Source organism: Aegilops tauschii, chromosome 6 (assembly GCF_002575655.3).
Source record: "Aegilops tauschii subsp. strangulata cultivar AL8/78 chromosome 6, Aet v6.0, whole genome shotgun sequence".
NCBI classification, from domain to species: Eukaryota; Viridiplantae; Streptophyta; class Magnoliopsida; order Poales; family Poaceae; genus Aegilops; species Aegilops tauschii.
In genome coordinates this window covers 190,852,345-190,859,925 of record NC_053040.3, presented here as the reverse complement: position 1 = coordinate 190,859,925, position 7,581 = coordinate 190,852,345, and the positions used below count along the sequence as shown (strand labels likewise).

Below are 7,581 nucleotides of genomic sequence, written 5' to 3'. Positions count from 1 at the left end.
TCGCAAGCATCCGCAATTACGAAAGAAGTATTAAGATAACAATCTAACCATAGCATTAAACATATGGATCCAAATCAGTCCCTTATGAAATAGCGCATAAACTAGGGTTTCAAATTCTGTCACTCTGGTAACCCATCATCTAATAAATAATCCACAATGCATTCCCTTATGCCCAAAGGTGGTGAAGTGTCATGTAGTCGATGTTCAAATAACACCACTAAGGGAATCACAACATACATATCATCAAAATATCGAACGAATATCAAATTCACATGATTACTTGCAACATGACTTCTCCCGTGGCCTCAAGAACAAAGGCAACTACTCACAAATAATATTCATGTTCAAGATCGGAGGGATATTAAATAGCATAATGGATCTGAACATATAATCTTCCACCAAATAAACCATATTAAATAAAATACAAGATGTAATCAACACTACTTGTCACCCACAAGTACCAATCTGAGGTTTTGATACAACGATTGAACACAAGAGATGAACTAGGATTGGAGATGAGATGGTGTTGTTGAAGATGTTGATGAAGATTGGCCTCCCAAAGATGAGAGGGTTGTTGGCGATGACGATGGCTTCGATTTCCCCTCCGGGAGGGAAGTTCCCCCGACAGAATCGCTCCACTGGAGGGCAAAAGTGCTCCTGCCCAAGTTCAGCCTCAAGACGGCGGCGCTCCATCCCAAAAGTCCTCTCCTTATTTTTTTCTAGGTCAAAAGACCTTATATACCAGAAGATGGGCACCGGAGGAGGGCTGAGGGGCCCACTACCTACCAGGGAGTGCTAGGGGGGTCTAGAAGGCCCTGGTGCCTTATGGCCACCTGACAGCCCCCTATGGTAGTTCTTTTCTCCAATATTTATAATATATTCTAAAATACTTCTCCGTAAAATTTCAGCTCATTTGGAGATGTGCAGAACAGGTATCTCTGACATAGCTTTTTCAGGTCCAGAATTCCAGCTGCCGGTATTCTCCATCTTTGTGTAAACCTTGCATATTATGAGAGAAAGGGCATTAGAATTACTCCATAAACGGTTATAATGCATAAAAACACCAAAACAACAGTAGGAACATGATGCAAAATGGACGTATCAAACAGCAAGGTAGCAAGTAACAAAAGTGAGCACAAACGGAATTGCAATGCTTGAAAATGAGTCCTAAAATACAAGATGTAATCAACACTACTTTCGCTAGTGCAATCTCTCAACAATGCTAATATAACTGGATCATATAACCACCCCTCAACGTGCGATGAAGAATCACTCCAAAGTTCTTATCTAGCGGAGATCTTCTGACGAAATTGTTTGTAGGGTACGAAACCACCTTAAAGTTATCCTTTCCGATCGATCTATCCAAGAGTTCGTACTAAAATAACACCAAGTTGTCATTTCCGATCGATCTATCTAAGAGTTCGTACTAAAATAACACCATATGATACACATCAACCAACTCTAATGTCACATAGATACTCCAATGTCACCACGAGTATCCATGAGTTGATTATACGATATGCATCTAACAATTTCATATTCAAAATACTCAGTCCAACACAAAGAACTTCAAAGAGTGCCCCAAGATTTCTACCAGAGAAACAAAGACGACAACTTGCATGAACCCCTATGCATAGATTACACCAATGTCACCTCGGGAATCCGCGAGTTGTGTGCCAAAACATATATCAAGTGAATCAATATGGTACGTCATCATCACCATGGGTATTCATAGCAAGACATACATCAAGTGCTCTCAAATCCATAAAAGAATTTAATCCCATAATAACAAAATCTCAATGGGAAAATTCGATTCATCACAACAAGATAGAGAGGGAGAAACACCATATGATCCAACTATATTAACAAAGCTCGCGATACATCAAGATCGTGCTAAATCAAGAACACGAGAGAGAGAGAGAGAGAGATTAAACACATAGCTGCTAGTACAAACCCTCAGCCCCGAGGGTGGACTACTCCCTGCTCATCATGGTGCCGCCGGGATGATGAAGATGGCCACCGGTGATGATTTCCCGCTCCCGCGGGATGCCGGAACAAGGTCTAGATTGGTTTTTCGTGGCTACAGAGGCTTGCGGCGGTGGAACTTCTGATCTAGGGTTTTTTCTTCGTGGTTATATATATATATATATATATATATATATATATATATATATATATATATATATATATATATATATATATATATATACATAAACACTATTCTGATCACAACATGAACTTCCTGAGTTACACGCCTGAACTTCCCTCTGTAGGAACCCGACCTTCGGGCTATCTTCTCAACCGTGTCTCCCCGCGAGAATTTTTTTGATCAGTCATGTTCTATGTGATGCAAGTGTAATCTACAAATGGTTTTTATCAACTAAATGCCCGTTTTAAATAGGAATCTCGCTCATTGGCGGATTTGCTCTCGGGTCGTGATGAAACATGTCTCTGTTGCAATTTTACTGCGTGAGTTGTTCCACCTGAACTTCCCCTAGTGCTAGGTTGAACTTCCACAAACATTGTCCAAATGAGGCTTGCGATATACCGTTGGAAAGCTATGTACACGAGTATCATGACCCAAGTTAAATTTTTTGCAAAATGTAAGCGGTTTAAGAGCAGTTTTGAAAACCGTTTTTTGTTCATACAAAAAACATGAATCGTATTTTCGATCGCATTTCAAAACCGTTTATCGGAATGAGGCAAATAATATAGCGTTGGAAAGCTGCTGCAAAACCGATCTTTCCACATGTTGAATGTTTTCTCTAATTCCTTATGGTTAAAGAGTAATTTGAAAAATCGTAAAATTTCGCAAACCGAATAGCTAAGTTCATATTTTTGATGTCATTTCTAAACAGCTAATCCAATTGACGCAATTGATATGGCGTTGGAAAGCTTATGAAAATACGCTACTTTTTAATGTTTAAGGTTTTTTCTAATTTTGAACGGTTTAACAGTAATTTAGAAAATGGTCCAAGTTGCACTGAGTTTGTATTTTCGAGCTAATGTTTTAACCGTACGTCCGAATGTAGCAAATGCTATGGCGTTGGAAGGCTTGAAGAAATGCGAAACTTTTTGCTATATATTGTTTCTCCCAATTCCTTACTGTTTTAAGTCAATTTTGAAAATGGCTAAAAACATATTTTCGCTGTAATTTCTACAAACTTTATCGCAATGGGGCAAATAATATACGGTTGAAAAGCTAAGAAAATTTTGAATTTTTTTCATGTTGATGGTTTTCTCTGATTCCAAGCCGTTTTCAAGTAATTTCGAAAACTGAGAGATCATTCGTTCTGCCTTTATCGCGAAACGGATTCTTCGAAAATGCACCGCGTGAAGAACCTGAACTTCTCGGCATGTCTACTTGAGCTTCACTCTGTTTTTCACGTGCTTTTGTTGCCCGTAGTTGTCCATCCACTCACCGGAATTGAGCAAGTAATATACCGGTGGAAAGCTGATGTAAACACGCAACTTTCCCGTGTTGATCGTTTTTTCATACTCGCGACGATTTTAAAAGTTTTTCATCTGAAATTCATTCACTCTAGTAGTCGAACTTCTTGTTGTTTTCAGGTTGAACTTCTGTGACATATTTTCGTTTGTAATTTTCTCATCCATTCGTCCGTATTACACAAATGATATTCCTTTTGTACAAACCTCTCTCACAATAATTTTTTAAACTTTCTCCAACGGAAGACTTGAACTTACAGAAATGATATTCCTGCCATTTTGAAGTAAATTAGAAAATGAACAGATCATGATTTGTGCCTTCATTGCGAATGGAAATGCACTGCATGAAGTAGATGAACTTCTCGGGCATGTCTGTTTGAACTTCACTCTGTTTTTGACGTGTTGTTTTTTGCCCGTAACTCCCAAACCAATTACCGGAATTGAGCGAATGATATACTGATGGAAAGCTGTTGAAAACACGCAATTTTTTGGTGTTGATCAGTTTTTCATACTCGCGACGTTCAAAATATATTTTTGAATGCATAAAAATGTGTTTTTAGCGGTATGCATAAAAACTTTTAAACCATTCATCGGAATATAGCATATAATATACAGTTGGAAAGCTTAAGAATAGGAGCATCTTTTTCATGTTGACAGACATTACAATGTTTTGTCGTTTGAGAGCAGTTTTAAAAATGGCAGAAACAACGTTGTTTTTTGTCGTATTCTTACATGTAATTGAAGGTCGAACGTCTCGCACTAGAGATCTTGAACTTCACTGGGAGGAGCATGTGAACATCTTGCAATGAACCTTATAAGAATTTTATTTTCTATTCTTATATTCTTATCTGAAACGCATTCCGTGTAGTAGTTCAACTTCCCGCTGTTTTCACCTTGAACTTCTGTCACGTATTTTTGTTCAACCTCTCTCACAAGAATTTTTGAACTTTCTCGGGCCGAGCACTTGAACTTCTAGCAACAAAAAATTTAGCCTTTGCCTTTTTATTCATTTTTTCTCATACGAAATGCTCACCATGCAGTACGTGAACTTCAGACAGTTTTCAATTTGAACTTCTCTCAGTTTGCTTTACTAACGGAAAAAATATGTGTTTTTATGGACATCGAACTGCTCTTACTTTTTTTATTTGAACTTCTTTGTGTATCTTTAGAAATGTGGAAATTGGAGTTTTGTTAGAAACATCGAACTTCTTCGTTATTTCTAATTGAACTTATTGATTTTATTCTTTAGTAATTGGAAAAATCCGATTTATCAAATAAATATCAAACTCCTCCGCTTTTTCCAATTGAACTTCTTGGTTTTATTCTCTAGTAACGAGAAAACCTGATTTTTATTGGTTTTAAATTTTTGATTTCTTGGTTTTATTCTTTTAATAATGAGAAAATACTGAATTTTTTTATAGATGTCGAACTTCATCATTTTTTAAATTTGAACTTCCTAGTTTTATTGGTTAGGAACGGGAAAAATCCTCTTTATTTTATAAACATTGAACCGCACCATTAATTTAATTTGAACTTCTAGTTTATTTAGAAACATGAAAATTCTTTTCTATGGAGTTCTTGAACTGGTATGTTAATTTAATTTAAACTTCTTGGTTTTTATTGGTTTTTCCGCCATGAATTACTCAAGTCTACACCGTGGATTTTTCTTCTCTGCACATCCCGTCTCTTGAGTCGCGACTTTTAAATCCCTCCCCCCCCCCCGAATTATTAAAAAATTTGTTACATGAAATAAACAACTTTGTTCTTTTTTGTGCCTACATAGTTTTTTATTCTCTGAATTTCTCTCGTAGCTCCCTCTGAACTTCTATAGGTATGTCATGAATGTTCCCTAGTTTGTTTTAACCTTTTCTTTTTATTTTTTCAACTCTAGGATTAGTGGTTTTTTTTGTTGAACTTCGCTGGTTTTCATTTTTGGACTCGAAGGGGTTGTCATATCAACTAATATCTTTTTTATCATTCCTCTTGAGCATCTTTTTTTATGAACTTCTAGTGTTGACGAATGCACCAGACTTTGGGAACACCTCGTTCTTTTATTTTATTTTTTTGAACTTTTTTCAGCAGTAGTAATACTTGAACTTCACTGACTTTTTTTGTGGAGCAACCAAATGTGCAGACCACATAGGGAAGAGGGCACATTTTCTTTCATTGTGGACATTTTTGAAAGTCACTTGGAGAGCACACAATCACAAAGAGGAAAATAAAGAAGGAAAAAATTTATGCATTTTTCTTGTTTTTCGCTCATACATAGAAAATGTGTGTATCCACATTTTTAAATTTTCTATGTTCTTTCTTTGATCTACATGACAGAAAATAGTCTTTTTCAATTCAGTGTACTACGCACACACACACGCACAACAAATCCGCATTTTTTTGGCTGACATCAATTCACTTTTTTCTATTCAGGCATAAATACAGACACATTTTTTATGTACTATAGCTTGCCTGCAAGTATCATACTTCTTTTATCGGACTCGAGTTCTCTGTAATCCTTGAAGCTCCATTGGGAAGCTAGCAAGCAACACTAGTGCTCTCAGATGAAAACCAATCGACCAAAAAATAGCCTCTCCACCTCCACGGGTTCGTTCACGATCTACTTCTGCTTGTTCGACTCCATCGCCGGGTGGTGCAACCTGCTGCTGCTAGCATTCAGAGACAAATAGCTTTTCCTAGGCAGCCTTACAAAAGCAATAACTTCTTGCAACAAGTTGGAAGAAAACAAGATATATGTTTTTGTGAACCGACAGAAGGAGCTGACTAATCCCAGGTAACTGCTAAACACATGTGACAGAAGATTCATGTTCATGAAACCTGACAACCTCCCAAGAAACAAATGCTACATGTTCAAAAAATTGGAATCTTCTGTTAGATGTGGCAAGAAGGCACGCTAGCTTGAAAATGAACAGAAAGCTAACACAAAATTCTAACTCACCGAGGTCCTTGAACTTGTATCCTTATTTCTTTTGAACTGCAACATTTTTGTGCAGGGATCCGGCGAGCTCGCCTTGGCGTCCACCACACGCAGAGGAAGATGAAGTGAGATCACATCCCCATGTGGAAATGCACCCCCAAAACAGCACAAAGATCACATACATCATTCTGAAGTCCGACCTTCTTTCTGCACATCATGTGACATTCTCCCCTTCCTGATAGTGACCTTCTTCATTCCTATATTCACGCGGGTAGCGAGCACCGGTAGCACATAGGTCTCTGCAGACACAATTTTTAAACATAGGCAAACAAGAATCTGCCACAAGCATTCAGGAAGATATTCTTTGTTTATTTTTTTGGCCAAACTTGTGTCATGAACAAGCATTCTAGACAGGAGTGAGTGACAAGCATTCAGGAAGTGCATAAGTGTCAGATGCATTAGCTTCAAGCTTCGAGTCTATCCGATGTATAGTCCATTTGAGAAGAGAAGTGAAAAGCCCAACAACAATACTAGAATGACGCTTGCCATTGGAGTTAGTCTGTCAATTCTTCACGTGGGGCCTAGTTCTGTTCTCATCTTGTTGTATGAGATCGTAGCACAAGGAGTTGCATCTGAGCTCCTGCCATTTCTACAATTTTCGATCAATGAACACAATTGGCCTACTAACAGTCAACACATTGGACTGCAGCCATACTTATTACAGAAGAAAATGGTGGTTTCGCAAAATCTACAGGGAACAGTCACCTTTTTGTGAAGAACATCAATGAGATACAGAGCACGACGCCTGCGGGGCTTCACCAACGAACATCATGATGGCGCGACGGTGGTTGGAGAAGAAGTTCGAGCAGAGGAGGGGAAACTGTCCATGGTGAGTCAGAGGTGTGCAAACGAGGAACAGCGCTGGCCGAGCGCGGGATCACGGGTGGAAGGCGTGGACAGTGGCTAGCGGGGTGGATGGCGCCGGTGCCGGCGGCGGCACTGGATCGGGTGGATCCAGCAGGGACGCGCATTGGCGTGGCCGACAACGGGGATGCGGGAGGAGGTCGCCGACGGGGTTGCGGGAGGAGGCCGCCGGCGGGGTTGCGGGAGGAAGCTCGCGGTGGCAGCAGGTCTGCGGGATGAACCTCGCGGCAGCGGTGGGGTCTGCGGGAGGAGGCCCGCGGCGGCGGTGGGGTCTGCAGGAG

General features: G+C 39.4%; 1 long non-coding RNA gene across 1 annotated transcript; it reads right to left on the bottom strand.

Moving 5' to 3' along the window:
- Window positions 1-5,754: 5,754 nt before the first annotated feature.
- LOC141025594 (uncharacterized) lies at window positions 5,755-7,367 on the bottom strand. Its single transcript, XR_012187526.1, has 2 exons — window positions 6,398-7,367; window positions 5,755-6,301 (listed from the first exon to the last, which is right to left on the bottom strand). It is a non-coding gene; the product is annotated as an uncharacterized lncRNA (long non-coding RNA).
- Between the last annotated feature and the right edge of the window lie 214 nt (window positions 7,368-7,581).